This window comes from Oryctolagus cuniculus, chromosome 12, assembly GCF_051225735.1.
Source record: "Oryctolagus cuniculus isolate XC-2025 breed Fujian yellow rabbit chromosome 12, ASM5122573v1, whole genome shotgun sequence".
NCBI classification, from domain to species: domain Eukaryota; kingdom Metazoa; phylum Chordata; class Mammalia; order Lagomorpha; family Leporidae; genus Oryctolagus; species Oryctolagus cuniculus.
In genome coordinates, this window is record NC_142878.1 from 80,392,014 (window position 1) to 80,408,986 (window position 16,973).

General features: G+C 46.5%; 1 protein-coding gene across 29 annotated transcripts in view; it reads left to right on the forward strand.

The window, feature by feature from the left end:
* CGNL1 (cingulin like 1) overlaps positions 1 to 16,973 on the forward strand; it is a 177,177-nt gene that overhangs the window by 96,454 nt on the left and 63,750 nt on the right. The window lies entirely within an intron of this gene.

Sequence of the window (16,973 nt, forward strand, 5' to 3'; positions counted from 1 at the left end):
AGCCAACATCTGCTGCCTCCCAGGGTGTGTGTTAGCAGGATGCTGGAATCGGAAGCAGAACCTGGACTCAAACATGGGGAATCTGATATGGGATGCAGGCTTCCCAGTTAACTGCTAAGCCAAATGCCTGCCTGTGTTTTCGGTTTAGAAAAGGAAATGTCCACTGCCCCCGGGGTCTGTGGCAGTGGCCGGAGCCCTTTGGCGCAGGGATGGCATTGGGGAGGTGAATGAGTACCATCTGGCAGTGAAATGAGGCCTCTCCACAGTTAACCTCTCTTTCCCTCGTCCATAACTACACACAGCAGAATTTCTTGATTTCTCGGAGATTAGGCTTAGCTCAAATTCCAGCTCCTTCGAGAACTTCCCTGGCTGCTCCGTGGACCCTACCGTTTTCAGAGACTGGGGGGTTGTTGCACATTTGATTCTCTGCTTTGTCTCCCCTGCCGTGCTCGGGTCTGGCCATTGTGCATGGCAGTCGCTGGATGGTTGCTAAATGTGGATTCCAGGAATGGAGAGCCAACAAGGGAGATGCCCTCAGAGTTCCCAGAAAATCCCACGACCAAGCATTAGCCTGATTGGGGGCTTTCATTTAGGAATTAAAATTATTTCCCACGAGAATGGACAAATCTTGTCTGCTAAGAGCAATATCAATATGCTCCTATTGATCGTGGAAGGACAAATTTTGCCTCTAAAAGCTGCTGGTAGTTTGAGGATGATAAAAGAGCCACTTTGGCTCCTGTGCCAGGTAATATGATTTGGGGGTCATCAGGCACTCTCAGAATGCCCAGCACGCAGCACGTATCTCAGGAGAGTGCACAAGGGAGAAGATGATGGCATGGAGCCCGTCCCGCCATCCTTCACTTCCCTGGGGTATTTTTTTTTTTTTTTTTGACAGGCAGAGTGGACAGAGAGAGACAGAGAGAAAGGTCTTCCTTTTGCCGTTGGTTCACCCTGCAATGGCCGCCGCGGCCGGCGCACTATGGCCGGCGTACCGCGCTGATCCGAAAGCAGGAGCCAGGTGCTTCTTCTGGTCTCCCATAGGGTGCAGGGCCCAAGTACTTGGGCCATCCTCCACTGCACTCCCTGGCCACAGCAGAGAGCTGGCCTGGAAGAGGGGCAACCAGGACAGAATCCGGCGCCCCAACCGGGACTAGAACCCGGGGTGCCGGCGCTGCAAGGTGGAGGATTAGCCTAGTGAGCCGCGGCGCCAGCCCCCTGGGGGATTTTTCAACATGGCATTTACAGATGGGCTCACCGAACAGTTGCTGAGAGCAGGTTCTGCTGCTCAGTTCTGTGAGGGCTGCGAAGAGGAATGAACACAGCGAGAAGCAGGGTGCGAGAGTCACAGGGGTGGGTGGGTGACACGCGGACCGTGACTCAGCCCGGAGGAGGGAGGAACAGAGAGGGAGAAGAAAAGGGCTTGTGGACGGCAGGAGGATGGGCAGGCCCGGATACACAGCCCGGAGAGGAGCGGCCAGGTGCCGTGAGGGGAGAGCGTGGAGAAGGGAGCCTTCTTGGGTGAAATTAATGAGAAATCTAGGAATTTCGTACAGCGGACCACTTGTGCATTATGTCGTCACATACCCGGTCTCCTGTACTCCGATCTGGCATGTTCCTCATCCTGTAATCTCCTTCTCACACAATGTCCACCTTTTATATTCTGTGGCCCTAATGAGAATTTTTTTTCAAATTCAGTGATGTTGAATTTTTCTCCCTCTCCAACACAGCCCTTTAATTTTGGCTGCTTGTGAGTTGTTCACACAACTGTCTGACAGTGTCACCCAATCTCGGGAAATCAAATACGGGCTTCCCAACTCCTTTGCCCCACCACTCCTAGGTTTTCCCTGCTCTGTTTCCCACCAGGCTCTTGTGGGGAACAGGATGAACAAACAGAATGACAAGGTTACAGGTACTAGGGCTGGCAATGTGGCATAGCAGGTAAAGCCTCTGCCTGCAGTGCCGGCATCCCATATGGATGCCGGTTCAAGTCTCGGCTGCTCCACTTCTGACCCAGCTCTCTGCGGTGGCCCTGGAGTGCAGTAGAGGATGGCCCAAATGCTTGGGCCCTGCACCCGCATGGGAGACCTGGAAGAAGCTCCTGGCTCCTGGCTCTGGATCGGCCCAGCTGCACCATGACAGCCATTTGGGGAGTGAACCGGCAGATGGAAGACCTTTCTCTTTCTCTGCCTCTGCCTGTGCCTCTCTGTGACTCTGTCTTTCAAATAAATAAATCTTAAAACTAAAGGTTATAGGTGCTGTGGTTGAGGCGATCACAACAGGTTTGTTGCTTTAGGTGGCTAATTTCAGGAGAGATATAGCACATCTTCAGTAATTTGATACCCTAAGTGCCTTTTAGGTACCAAATTCTTAAGAATCAGAAGTGAAAAAGAATCTTCCTTTTCCAAGAAGTTTCTGCAAGAGATTCTAGACATTACCACATCTTTGGAACCAATTCCCCTTAGTAAATCTGAAACGATGAGAATGACCAAGAAAGCTTAAATTGGCTAACTGCAAGGCAGAAGAATGGATGTTGTCCTGGGGATGGGTTAAAATATATTTATTTTTAAAAAATCCGTTAGATTCCAGTTACAGTGAAGATTTCCAGAGGGAGTGCATCTTACAAGATGCAGCATTCTTACGGAGCGTTCCACTTTTCCTGGCTGGGAGGACAGAGCAGAGGCTGCAGCCTTCCTGGGGTGCTGTCAGGAAGGAGTGGGTTTTTTTGTTTTTGTTTTTTCCTTTGGGGGAGTGGAGTAGATTTGGCTGCTGCTGTGTCCTGGAGAGGATTTGGCCGCAGCATCCCAGTGCAGAAAGAAGAACTCGGGAAGAGTGACGTCAGGGAGATTGCTTACACCGGGACAGGTGGGACATGCGACCATCCTCAGGGACCACACCTGGGAGCCTTGAGCTTGGTTGAGCAGCCTGGCATTTTCTACCTGTTCCAGTGGGGACGGTAAGGGCAGGACTTCCAGGGTGCCCAGGTGACCCAGAAAATCCCAGTACATTCACATGCCATGTAAAGAGAAAGTGCTGAGACTTCATTGGGTGGAGAAAAAGGAAAATAAAAAGACAAAACTCCCAAACCACCTTGTCCAGGCCTCAGAACAGTCACCCATGGAGTTGCACAATGTCTTACCTTCTTTAGATCTGAGTGTCCATGGTAGAGGGAGGAGAATACCTGCCCGTGTCACACCTGTGCTGTGGAACAACCAGGGGAAGGGGCTTAAATGGACTGGGCAGTTCTGATGTTCAGTAGCCCTAGTTTTTGATCCCCTGGGAGTGGGTCGTTGCTGTGATTTTGGGAATTTCCACTCAATGAACAGTTTGTTGATCATCATTAACTAAGCAGATTCCTAGGGAATATTTCGGTGATGCCAGGCACTGTGCTAGGTTGTAGGAATGAAATGGACAATGGGGTTTCTGGATCATCACATGTATAGGGGTATAGTTCTGTTGTGATGAGCACTTGGAAGTGGAGAGAGGGAAGCAGGAGGGAAGTTTCCTGAGGAAAATGAGGATGGAGGTCTGAAGGATGATTTTAAGAACTCCACAAGTAGTGTAGCAGAGGAAACAGCATGTGCAGAAGGCTTGGGACAGGCGGGAGTGTGATCAGGCCAGGGTGTGACCAGTGAAGACAGTGTAAGGGGTGGTGGGAAGTCCGGTGTGGAATGAAGTAGAGGCGTAGAGGCAAATAGGAAGCAGCTCATGTGTGCAGGGCACCTTACGGATTCTGTTCTTTTCCCTAAGAGCAATGGAAGTCGTTGGTGACTCTGAGAGCAGAGAATGTGATTTTGACACGGGTGGATCCTTTCCACAAAGAGCCTGCCCTGGCCTCCGTGAGCAGATGGAATACCCTGGGGTGGTTCGTCCGTGCTGCCCCCCAAGAGGAAGCCATGGCTCTCTGGCACCTCCTCAGCAGCCCAGTTGTGTTTTCAGTGGGATTAGTACCTGTCCACGTCTCTGCTGGTGTGTGGAGAAAGTAAGGGAAGAGGATCGTTGTGAGCTTTTGCTCCTTGCTAAGCCTTGGGTGCCTGAATTTGTACTCTCTCCCCCGTGAACGAGCAGGTGAGAGGTGATAGGGCTCACGGGTAAAGGATCGAGTTTGATTTTTGGATGGTGAGGTGTGGCAGAGGAAAGTGTTCATTTTTCTTGCCTGAAAAGTACATTATGATGAGAATACATTTTATTTTTAGAAATGTATTTGAAGGAAGAGGGGGGAGATGCTGATTGATTGAACTTTGAACCACTGGTTTACTCACTAGATGCCAGCAGTAGCCAGGGCTGGGTGCGCTGAAGCCAGGAGCTCTGTCTGGGTCTCCCACATGGGTGCTGGGACACAAGCACTTACATCATCATCTGCTGTCTCCAGGATGTGCATTAGCAGGAGGCCGGATTGGAGGTGGTGGTGAGACTTGAACTCAGGCACTCAGGTCTAGTATATGGATGTCCCAAGTGGCAGTTTAACCAGCTGTGCCACAAAGCCCACCCCACTTTGTTTTTTTTATTTTTATATATATATATATATATTTTTAAATAGAGAGTGGGGATACCTTTGAATTTTTATAGGAGCAGAGAAAATAACTGAGTGGAGTGTTTGCTTATCTCTCCAAATCGGATGGGTATTTGGAGACCTCTGTCCTATCTATGTTTCTGTTTTTTAAGATTTATTTATTTATTTGAAAGAGTTACACAGAGAAGGAGAGGCAGAGAGAGAGAGAGGTCTTCAGTCCGCTGGTTTACTCCCCAGTTGACTGCAGTCGCCAGGGCTGTGCCGATCTGAAGCCAGGAGCTTCCTCCGGGTCTCCTACATCAGTGCAGGGGCCCAAGCACTTGGGCCATCTTCTGCTTTCCCAGGCCACAGCAGAGAGCTGGATCGGAAGTAGAGCAGCCAGGACTCGAACAGGCACCCATATGGATGATGGCACTGCAGTCAGTGGCTTTACCCGCTATGCCACAGTGCCGGCCCCAACATGGCTCTGTTTAAAGCCTGGGAGTGTGAGTGAGGAAGGACCTGAGCCATTTCCTGAGGGCCTGAGACCACATGCATTTCCAGATGTGGTTTTGATTGAACCACAAGTACTAGGCAGTGCAATGACAGAGGCTGTTTTTAATAGTCAAGGACAATTATAGCCACTGGAATATTGCACATACTTGAGTCCTTAACATCTGAGAGGGGGAAAAGCTGTAATTTTATTATCAGAAATCCTACTCCATCTGTGTTACTCTCTCTGACTCTCTAGACTCTGGCTGATAGATATTTTTCTTAAGGCTTGCCAAGATCATGAAGTCGATTTCTACTTGGTGGAAAGATTTGGCATCATTATCTGATCCCTTTAAGCAGAAAATGGAATATGTCATACGCTCTAAATCCATTAGATAAGAAGCATATGGCAAGAGAAATGTCTGCAGTGGCAAAGTAAGCCAGGGTGTAGAAGATGTTTATGGCAGTCAGCTTCTCAGTTGGCCCCAGTGATGCACACTTCCTTGTAGCCTTCCTCCTTTGTAGTACCTTCCCATGTTGAGTTGGGGTGACTTGTGTAACCAATAGATGGTTATAGAAATGCTGGCGTGTGAATTCCATTGCTAGGTGAAAAAAAGGCATTGCTCCTTGCTCCTGGCTTGGTGTTGCATCTCTCTGTGGGAAGCTGCTACCGTGCTGTGAAGTCACTCAGTAGCCTGCAGAAGGACTGTGTCCTTGGGGACTGTTGCTATGTGGATGTGCTGTCTTGGAAGCAGACCCTCCAGCTCCAGGGAAGCCTTCGGATGCTGACAGCCTTGGCTGGCATCTTCTTTTTTTATTTATTTCTTGGAGAGGGGAAGCTGGAAAGGGAGAGAGAAGGGAGAGTGAGAGTTCTCCATCTGCTGGCTCACTCCCCAAATACTATAATGGCTGGGGCTGGATGAGGCTGAAACCAGGAGTCAGGAACTCAATCCAGGTCTCCCAGGTAGGTGGCAGAGACTCAATTACTTGAGCCGTCACGGCTGCCTCCCGGGGTCTGCATTAGCACGAAGCTGCAGAGAGGGGCCAGAGCATGGCACTGCACCCAGGCACTCAGATGTGGGAGGCAGGCCAGGCTGAACATCTTGGCCGCAATCTGATGAGAAACCCTGAGCGCCCGAATCCAGTTCATTGTGTCACTCCTAAATTCATTACCCTGCAAATTCTGAGAGCTAGTGCATGGTGGTTCTTTTAGGCTGCTGAGTATTGAAGTAGTTTGTTGAGCAGCGATAGATGTCTACTGCAGCATTTTGACTTAGCCTAGGCAGTGAATAGTGTTGTGTTGTGTTTGTGTATCTATTCATTCAACAGATATTTTTGAGTGCTTGTCTATTTGTGGTGCTGGACTTACATAAAAGGAATTAGGCATGTTGTTGGTGGCACATGGATCGCACTGGAAATTCTTAGAGTAGTAAGGAGGTGGCCTCTGAAGTGGATAGATGTGGTTTGGTAAGTTCTGAGTTCTGGAGTAAGTCATGTGTTCATGGTGACCGCACGTTAGGATTCTGGAAATGTGTGTGAGAACAGTTAGAGGGAATGGAAAAATCCTGCCTCAGGCATCACTCAGAAAGAGAACTTGTCTGAGCCAGCAGCATTAGGATAATTTCATGAAAGACAAAATAAAGGGCTAGGTGTCTGACTCCTGGCGTGGATGGAGTCATGCGGTTGTGTCAGCAGCCAGGAGGAGTTGGGGACCGGGAGCAGCGTGATCCTTTACTTGGGAAATTCTAAAGTCATGGCTGGGCCTCACCCTTGGGGGCTACAAAGATGCAGGCGAGAAGATGGCCAAGCACACACATTTTTCCTTTTAACATTTGCCTTCTCTCTTTGCTTCTTTTTGTTTTATTTGTTAAAGTTCTGCACATGTTTCTCAAGTGTGTGGTCCAAAGGGAAGAAATACTGCCTGTGTCTGGACGTAGGGAAACTTTGAATCCACTTACAGTTAGGAGGGGAAAAAGGAAAAAAAAAAAGGCTGGATGCTTCAAAGACTTTGTGGAGCCAGTCTGGATATAAAGAAGTCAAGCAAATACATGACAGAGCTCAGCCAAGGTGACATGTGAGATGGGTCTGGAGGCACTGGGCTGATGTAGCCCGGGGAGGTTGTTAAAACCTTGTCTTTTCCCAAACCGTCTGCTGTGCTCCAGAGAAAGAGCTGGTTGGATGACAGCACAGGGACAACGTAGCTGGCAAACTGGTTGGAAAACACTGAGTTCTCCATGTCCTCGTAGCAAGAATCAAAGCGTTCTAAATGCTGGAAAATACGCAGACTGGTTGTCTGGTAGAATCCCTACAGGGAAGTTCTTTGAGCCACTTGGGTTCATACCTATGATCCAAACTTGAGCCCAGCATGGGCCAAGTCCAAGGAACAGGGAGCTGTTTTCACCCTCCTTGTGTCTACCTGGTCGAGGCATTCTGCTTCTGTGTCTCCAAGCGAGTGACCTTGTGTGAAAGATTCCCACGGCTTCTTCTGTACTTGCTTGCTGGGATCCCTGGCCTGGCAGGCCCCTACCTTGCCTGCTCTGCCTCCTCCTACCAGTCCTGCAGGGAACTGTCTCCTTTGCAGGCTCAACTCGGTGTCATTCCCTGGATCTGTGTTAGTGACCCTTCAACCAGCAGCAGATGCCTGAGCTGTGTACCGTGCACTTCCTGCTACTGAACTGGAGAGAGAACGTGGCCGGCAGGTGCTGACCTCTGGGGCTGATTCAGGGCCGGTGGAGAACCGTGGTTAATCATTGACTCTGCTCCCACGTGGCCACTGGTGTTGACCTTGACGGGACACCACTGGGAGTTAGTGAGAGCCTGGCCTGGCATTTAACTCTCAGGGTAATGTGGCCCAGAAATGACTTCTTGCTTTGTGGTCAATCCTGTCTCTGCGTTTATGGCTGACATTCATATACATCCGGCCCTGTCCGCCTCCAGCAGTCAACACTGTGTGCTCACTTTGTTTGGGAGACGGATGTCACGTAAGGTCAGGGGCCTGGCTCGTTGCTGTAGGAGGACAAAGGCCGCAGTGATCAGGATGCTCGCTGGGAGAGGCAGCGGAACAACATTTGGGCCTGGTCGGTGTGGCAGGTTAGAAAGCACCCTATCTCCCCATGCCCCTTTTGTTTTAAACTCACAGCTCCTCTCCTTGTGCAGTTCTGAGTCTTTGACTCTGGTGCTACCAGAGGTTAAATTGGAGCAACTTCCTAGTGTCAAGTCAACAGCCTTGCCCTTTCTAGAAGGCACTTGAACTGGAGGAGGCCCTCTCACTGTCGACACTGCTCCCTCCCTTCCCCGAAATGAAATCCACTCCAGGGCAATGATTGCCTGCTGGTGTGTCTTGCAGAAAGCAGCCTTAAAAGTGCTAACTGCTGAACAGACGTAGATTGGCGAGAGGCTCCATGGTGATGCGGGAGGTGGACCCTAACTAATTAGGGAGCTCGCTGTAGTCTGTGTTGGGTGAGCAGGAGGGTTTGCTTATTGATCTCTACAGTAGGAATGTAGTTAATTCCCTGTCGAGAGCTACAGAGTACTGTGGAGATCCGGCTGCCCCAGCCCTCCAGGGAAGCACAAGGACTTGGTTAGAGGTGGTTGCTGGTCTCTTGCTGTTTCCACTACACTGGCTGGCACTTTTATCCAGCTAACAAATATGTGCTCTATAAACACACTTGTACTTTTGAGGGAGGCAGTTGGGTCAAGAAGAGAGTTTGCAGAGATGGGCGTGAAAAACTGAGCCAGACAGAGAAAGGCAGATGCAGAAAAGAAGGAGCTGGAAGGGAGAGGGCTGGGGACCGACCAGCGCCTGGCTGTGCAAGCAGTCAGCATTATAAATAGGAGCCCTTTGAAGTGTGATGGGAGCAAGGCAGGGCGTGGAGGTAGGAGGGAGCACAGACTGGCAAGGGGAGGACGAGATGCAGGGGAATGAGGTCGGTAGCAAGCAGGGAATGCGGTAACACCCAGAGGAGAAAGAGGAATCAATGGGGGGGGGGGGGGGTTGAGCCAGCAGAAAAAAGGAGAAAAGACGGGGCTGAAAAATTCGAGAGAGACAGCAAAGGACAGGTCTCTGTTAACACCACGTGGGACTTCTGCTCCGGGAACTTTGACACATAGTTACCCTTAAGAAGTGTGGCAGCCAGTGTTTCTTTTATTGCAGTGTTAGAAAGATACGGTTATTAAATCAATGGCTTTTTAAAGTAAAATGTGAAGTGTGAGAAACTCGAAGAGGATACGTGAACCTCTTGTCACTTGAGATGGACAATTTCTTTGCCTCTTATTTCTAGGGTCTCTGTCCATTGTATTGAGTGTGGGTCTGGACATATGCATTGAATATAATGCTTAAAAGAGTTACAAGTGTTAGCCGGCGCCGCGGCTCACTTGGCTAATCCTCCGCCTGTGGCACCAGCACCCCGGGGTCTAGTCCCAGTTGGGGTGCCGGATTCTGTCCTGGTTGCTCCTCTTCCACTCCAGCTCTCTGCTGTGGCCCAGGAAGGCAGTGGAGGATGGCTCAAGTGCTTGGGCCCTGCACCCCATGGGAGACCAGGAAGAAGCACCTGGCTCCTGGCTTCGGATTGGCGCAGTGCCGGCCGCAGCAGCCATTTTGGGGGTGAACCAACAGAAAGAAGACCTTTCTCTCTGTCTCTCTCTCTCTCTCTCAATGTCTAACTGCCTGTCAAAAAAAAAAAGTTACAAGTGCCGTTTATTTGTCTGTGGAACAAAAGAACATAGTTCAGTAAGTTGTAGAAGATAGGGAAGGCATCAGAAAAAGAATTTAAATGACCTACAACCAACCTCTGTGGGTGAAACTAGTATTCTTTTTAAAAAAATGTGTTTTTGGAGCTGAGAATTTGACAGCCCTCTGAAGAGAGGATGGGTACACTTGTGGTTCCCTGCTACCTGTCTGTGAACGTGTGGCTTTACTTGGTGGGTGTGCGACCTTGTTCCGACCAGCTGGCTTACAGACAATTCTCTTCTTTGTGAAACCAACTTTGTTTCATCTTTCACCATAGATTTTTCTGTTACTCTGTTCAACTCATTTCTTGGTGCACAGTAAACTTTAAAAAACCTTCTGTTTGTATCCAGACAGTATCAACTCAACCATACTACTGTATGTTTGCTTAATAGAGCCAGTAATTGAAAAAGACTTGGGTTCAAAGAAGGAGTGAATATTTTATGGAAGAATTTCAAAAAAAAATTGTCTTACATTGAGGTAATTACAAATTCACAGTTGTAAGAAATAATACAGGTGGACCCCATATGCCTTTTATCCTTTTTCACTCAGAGTAACACCAGTGTGCTACTGCATTTACAGTTCGTAATCAGGATACTATTATTGATATAGTCCAGACATAGGACATTTGCAACACCCCTAGGATCCCTCTTGCTGTCCTTTTTTTGAAAGTTTATTGGGGTGGCGCTGTGGTGTGGCAGGTAAAGCCACCGCCTGCATTGTTGGCATCCTACGTGGGCCCGGTTTTTGTCCCAGCCGCTCCACTTCTGATCTAGCTCCCTGCTAATGTGCCTAGGAAAGCAGTGGAGATGGCCCAAGTGCTTGGGCCCCTGCACCCATGTGGGAGACCTGGAAGAAGCTCCTGGCTACTGGCTTTGGATTGGCCCAACTCTGGTTATTGTAGCCATTTGTAGAGTAAACCAATGGATGGAAGATCTCTTTCTCTCCTTGTCTCTCTCTCTGGCTCTCTTTGTAGCTCTGCCTTTTAAATGAATCTTAAAAAAAAAAAAGTACTTGAATGAATTACAGAGAGAGCATTTCCACCCACTGATTCATTCCCCAGATGGCTGCAACAGCCAGGGCTGGGCCAGGCTGAAGCCAGGAGCATCTGGGTCTCCCATGTGGTTACAGGGGCTGAAGCACTTGGGCCATCCTCTGCTGCTTTCCTAGGCACTAGCAGGGAGCTGGATTGGAAGTAAAGCAGCTGGGGCAAAAAATGGCACCCACTGGGATGCCAGTGTTGCAGGTTGCGACTTAACCAGCAATGCCACATTGCTGGCTCCCCTGCTGTTCTTTTGCAGTCACACTCACTTCCTTGTTATCCTTTCTGGACCTGCCTTAGCACAAATGCTAATTTGTTCTCCAGTTTTTAGATTGTATCATTTCAAGGATGACATAAAGATATAGATGCAATCATACATTACGTTACCTTTTTGGATTTATTCTTTCCATTATGCATAGTTTTCTGGAGATTCATTGCAGCTGTTGCATGGATGAAGTCATCCTTTGCTTTTTCTTACTTAAGTTATACCCCGTGGTATGGCTGGACCACTGTTTGTTTTTTTTTTAATTTTTTACATTTTTTTATTTTTTTACAGGCAGAGTGGATAGTGAGAGAGAGACAGAGAGAAAGGTCTTCCTTTGCCGTTGGTTCACTCTCCAATGGCCACTGCAGCTAGCTCGCTGCGGCCGGCACACCGTGCTGATCCAAAGGCAGGAGCCAGTGCTTATCCTGGTCTCCCATGGGGTGCAGGGCCCAAGCACTTGGACCATCCTCCACTGCACTCCCGGGCCACAGCAGAGAGCTGGCCTGGAAGAGGGGCAACCGGGACAGAATCCGGCGCCCCGACCGGGACTAGAACCCGGTGTGCTGGTGCCGCTAGGTGGAGGATTAGCCTAGTGAGCCGCGGCGCCGGCCACTACTGTTTGTTTAATGACCGTTTACCTGGTCAAAGACATCTGAGATGGTGTTAATTTTGTGCTGGTAATTCCCAAACGTGGCCCTTGGTCTGCTCTCTGCCTGGGATGAAACTCCTGGTTCATTTTTCTGATCACCCTCTCCCTTTTATGAAGCCCTCATCTTCCTGTGTATTTCTCTGACTCTCTAAATCAATTTTAAATGTTAAAAAAAATTTTGTGCTGGTATGAATAAAACTCCTATGAACGTTGGTATACAGACTTTTGTTTCGATTTTTCTGTAGTATAAGTGCAGTTGCTGTTTTGAATGATCGTTACGTGTTGAGTTTTAAAGAAATGGCAGCACTGTTTTATATTGCCATCAGCAGTGTATGAATGATCCAGTTTCTTGATCTTGGCCAGCGCTTGGCGTTGTCAATAGTTTTAATTCTTGTCATTCCCTCATAGGTGTTTAGTGAGATGCCATTGTGGTTTTAATATGCAGTTTTCTATTGTCTAATGATGAACATCTTTTAGTGTGCTAACTGCATGCATATCTTGTGAAGTGTCTACTCTCTGTCCATCTTCTAATTGCTGAATTTTGGAAATTCTTTATACTTGTATTCTAAATAGAGGATTTTGTGAGATAAGTGGTCTATAAATAAATTCCCTTATTCCTTTTAGTGGAGTCTTTTGAAAAGCAAAATGTCTGTAATTTTGATGAGGTCTAACATACAATTTTCCTTCTATGGATTGTGCTGTTGATACCACATTTAAAAATGCTTTGTCTTCAAAGATTTTTCCCTTTGAAATTTCATTTCTATTTACTTGAGAGAGACAGAAACATACAGAAAGAGAGAGAGAGAGATCCTATCCAACTCTCTGGTTCTGTCCCCAAATGGTGGCAAAGGCCAGGACTGGGCCAGGCTGGATCTGGGAGCTAGGAACTCAATCCAGTTTTCCCATGTGGGTGGAAGGGACTCCATTACTTGAGCCGTCACCTGGCACCTCCAAGAGTGCACATAGGCAGGAAGCTGGAAACAGAACCAGGAGCTGGGGCTGGGAATCAAAGCCACGCACTCTGATACATTTAGGTCATGGGTTTCTTAGACCCATCCTGCTGCTGCTTTTTCTTTTTTTCTGTTTTTTTTTTTTTAATAAAAATTTTGTAGTTTTAAAATTTTATATTTGCATTAATGACCCATTTCAATTAAATTTTGTAAAAGATGATGTTTAGGTTGAGATTAATTTATTTTGCCTATGAGCATCGATTTGTTGAAAAGGCTGTTTTTCCTACACTGAATTGATTTTGAAACTTTGACAAAGATGAGTTGGCCATATTTGTGTTGATCTATTTCTGGATTCTGTTTCATTGACCTGTGTTACCTGTTCCTCTGCCAATATCACATGGTCTTGATTATGGCCACATAACATCTTTTTTTTTTTTTTTAAAGATTCTCTTTGAGAGGTAGTTACAGACAGTGAGAGAGAGAGAAAGGTCTTCCTTCCATTGGTTCACTAACAAAATGGCCGCAACGGTTAGAGCTGCACTGATCAGGAGCCAGGAGCTTCTTCCTGGTCTTCCACGTGGGTGCAGGGGCCCAAGGACTTGGGCCACCTTCTACTGCTTTCCCAACCTGCAGCAGAGAGCTGGATTGGAAGAGGAGCAGCCGGGACTAGAACTGGTGCCCATATGGGATGCCAGCACTGCAGGTGGAGGATTAATTTACTGTGCCATGGTGCTGACCCCAACATCTTTTTCTTTTCTTTTTTTAAAGATTTATTTATTTATTTGAAAAGCAGAGTTACAGAGAGGCAGAGGGAGAGAGAGAGAAAGAGAGAAGTCTTCTATCTGTGGGTCTATAACCCTAGATGGCCACAGTGGCTAGAACTGAGCCGATTCAGAGCCAGGAGCCAGGAGCTTCCTCCGGGTCATCCATGCTGGTGCAGGGGCCCGAACAATTGGGCCATCTTCCATTGCTTTCCAGGCCATAGCAGAGAGCTGGAGTGAAAGTGGAGCAGCCGGGACTAGAACTGATACCCACATGGGATGTCAGCACTGCAGGTGGTGACTTTAGCCTCTAAACCACAGTGCTGAGCCCTATATAACATCTTGAAATCCAATAGACAAATTCTTCCCATTTTTTTTCTTCTTCAAAGTTATTCTGATTACTCTGCCTTTTCATACATGTGTTAGACCAGTATTGTCTATAAGTTTTTTGAGATTTTGACAGAAATTATTTTAAATCTACATGTCAGTGTGGGTGGAATTGACATTGTTACTACGTTAATTCTTCCAATCCATGAACATGATATGTTTCTCCATTCATTTAGAACTCTTTTGGTTTATTTCACTTGTGTCAGCATTTGATTTTTTATTGTTGAACATGCGTGTCCTGAACATGTTTTGTTAGGCTTACACCCAAGTGTTAGATTTTTTGTGTATTTGTAACGGTGTTATATTTTAAAATTTCAGTATCCCTGCGTTCATTGCTGGTGTAGAGGTATACAGTTATATGCTGTTATCTATATTTATTTCACATCAGGGCCTTGGTTTTATCTGTTTACTTAGTGACCTCATTGAACTCTCTCTCTTTGAAGTTTCTGTCTCTGGTAGATTCCTCGGGGTTTTTCTCTGAGGCAGTCATGTTCCTGCAGAGAAGGACAGTTTTTTTTCGTCTCTCTGAGCTGTGTGCTTTGACTTTTCTCCCGAGTTGTGGGCTAGGACATCCAGCACCATGTTGAATAAGTGTGGTGAGAGTAGATGTTTTCCCCTTATTCCCAGTCTTAAAAGGAAAGCACTTGGTCTCTCACCAGTAAGCATAGCATCAGTTGTAGGTCTTTTGTAGTTGCTTGCTACTGAGTTAGTTTCCCTCTCTAGTCTTCTGGGAGTTAGTCTTATTTTAAATCACGAGTGAATGTTGAATATTTGTCAAATGTTCCTTTGCGCTGGTGCTGCGGCTCACTAGGCTAATCCTCCGCCTTGCGGCGCCGGCACACCAGGTTCTAGTCCCAGTCGGGGTGCCGGATTCTGTCCCGGTTGCCCCTCTTCCAGGCCAGTTCTCTGCTGTGGCCAGGGAGTGCAGTGGAAGATGGCCCAAGTACTTGGGCCCTGCACCCCATGGGAGACCAGGATAGGTACCTGGCTTCTGCCTTCGGATCAGCGCGGTGCGCTGGCCATTGGAGGGTGAACCAACAGCAAAAGGAAGACCTTTTTCTCTCTCTCTCTCACTGTCCACTCTGCCTGTCAAATAAATAAATAAATAAAAATGTTCCATTGCATCCCTTTATGATCATGTGATTTATTTTATTAAATCAGCCTGCCATCTGTAGAATGAACTTCATTTGGCCACACAGTGTAATTATTCTGTATAGGGCTGATACTTTGTTATGGATTTTGTGTCTTTGTTCATGAGGGCTGTTGGCCTGCAGTTCATTTTTTCTTTTTGGGGGAGTATTGTCTGTTTGATTTTTGTATCTGGGTGTGTGTGGACATCATTAAATGAATGGAGAAGTATTTCTTCCTCCTCTATTTTTGGAAGAGGTTGTGTAACATTAGTGTTTTTTGCTTTTCTGAATGCATGCTCAAGTTCTCCAATGAAGCTATCAAGACCTGAAAATTTCTTTTTTGAAAGCTTTAAAATTACAAGTTTCATTTCCTAGTAGTTATGGGATTCTTCAGATGGTCTATTTCATGTTGCCCAAGGTGTGGTAGTTGGCACTTTTTAAGAAATTGGTTTATTTTAATCCTAAGTCGTCAGAGTTAAGTGAGCAGAGTCCTTTGTAGTATTCCCTTCTTACTCTTTGCTGTCTGCAGTGACACAGCCCTTGTTTTGTTCGACATCGCTAATTTACAGTTTACCTGTTTTTCTTTGTCAGTCTTGCCAGAGGTTTGATCTCTTAAAGGAATCAGTGTTTCATTAATTTTTAGAATAGTGTTTATGTTGTCCATTTCATTGGCTTCTGTTTTATCTTGATTATTTCTTTCCTAATGCTTGTTTTGGTTTTATATTGCTCCCCCTCTTCCAGATTTCTGAGATGGGAGCTAAGATTATTGAATTTACACTTGTATTTTTTCCTAATATAAACAGTGCTCTATATTTTATTTGTATTTTCATTCAGGTCAGTATATTAGAAGATTTCTTTTTGAAGTTCCCTTTTGAAGCCTTGGTCATTTAGAAGTATATTGTATAATTTCTAAGAATTTGGATATTTTCCTGTTATCTATCTTTGTTTATTTTTAGTTCAATTTCATTTTGATCAGAGGACACAGTCTTCAGGCTTCAATTCTTTTACATTTGTTTATTTCTTTTAAGGCTCGGGATATGGTTTATCTAAGTATTTCTTTTGTTCTCAAAAAATGCATGTTTTAGTAGAAAGGGTTTTTAAAAATGGTAAATACAGCTCAACCTCAGGGATTAAAATAAATGATTTTCTTTGTCAGTAGAAACATTGTTACTATAGGAGAAGTCATTTTTAACCATTCCCAGTCTTTTGCTAGCTTTGGCAGCACATATACTAACCATTTCCAGTCTTAGTTATATCATATAAAAATGGGAATAATATCCTTTCTGATGGTTTACAGATCTGGTCATATTTGCAGGTTAAAAATAGGTGTTGGAGGATATGTGAGCTGTCACATTATCTTCCTCTGAGAGTTTTTTTTCCGATTCACATTGTAATTTTTTTAATAGTTACTTTAGTAAAAAAAATTTTTTTTAAAGATTTTTATTTTTTGAGAGGTAGAGTTACAGAGAGGGAGAGACAGAGAAAGGTCTTCCATCTGCTGATTCACTCCCCAAATGGCTGTAATGGCTGGAGCTGAGCCAATCCGAAGCCAAGAGCTTCTTCCAGGTTTCCCATGTGGGTGCAGGGGCCCAAGGACTTGAACCATCTTCTGTGGCTTTCTCAGGCCATAGCATAGAGTTGATTCGGAAGAGGAACGGTGGGGGCACAAACCAGCATCCATATGAGATTCTGGCACTACAGGCAGAGGCTTAGTCCATATGCCACAGCACTGGCTCCAAAAGAAATGATGTTTTAAATTAAACTGGAGAATGGGGACTGGTGCTGTGGCGCAGTGGTTAAAGCCCTGGCCTGCAGTGCCGGCATCCTATATTGGTGCTGGTTCATGTCCCGGCTGCTCCTCTTCCAATCCAGCTCTCTGCTAAGGCCTAGGAGGGCAGTAGATGATGGCCTAAGCCATTGGGCCCCTTCACCCACGTGGGAGACCCAGAAGAAGCTCCTGACTCCTGGCTTCGGATCGTTGCAGCTCTGGCCGTTGCAGCCATCTGGGGAGTGAACCAGTGGATGGAAGACCTGTCTCCCTATCTCCAATTCTCTCTGTAACTCTTTCAAATAAATAAAATA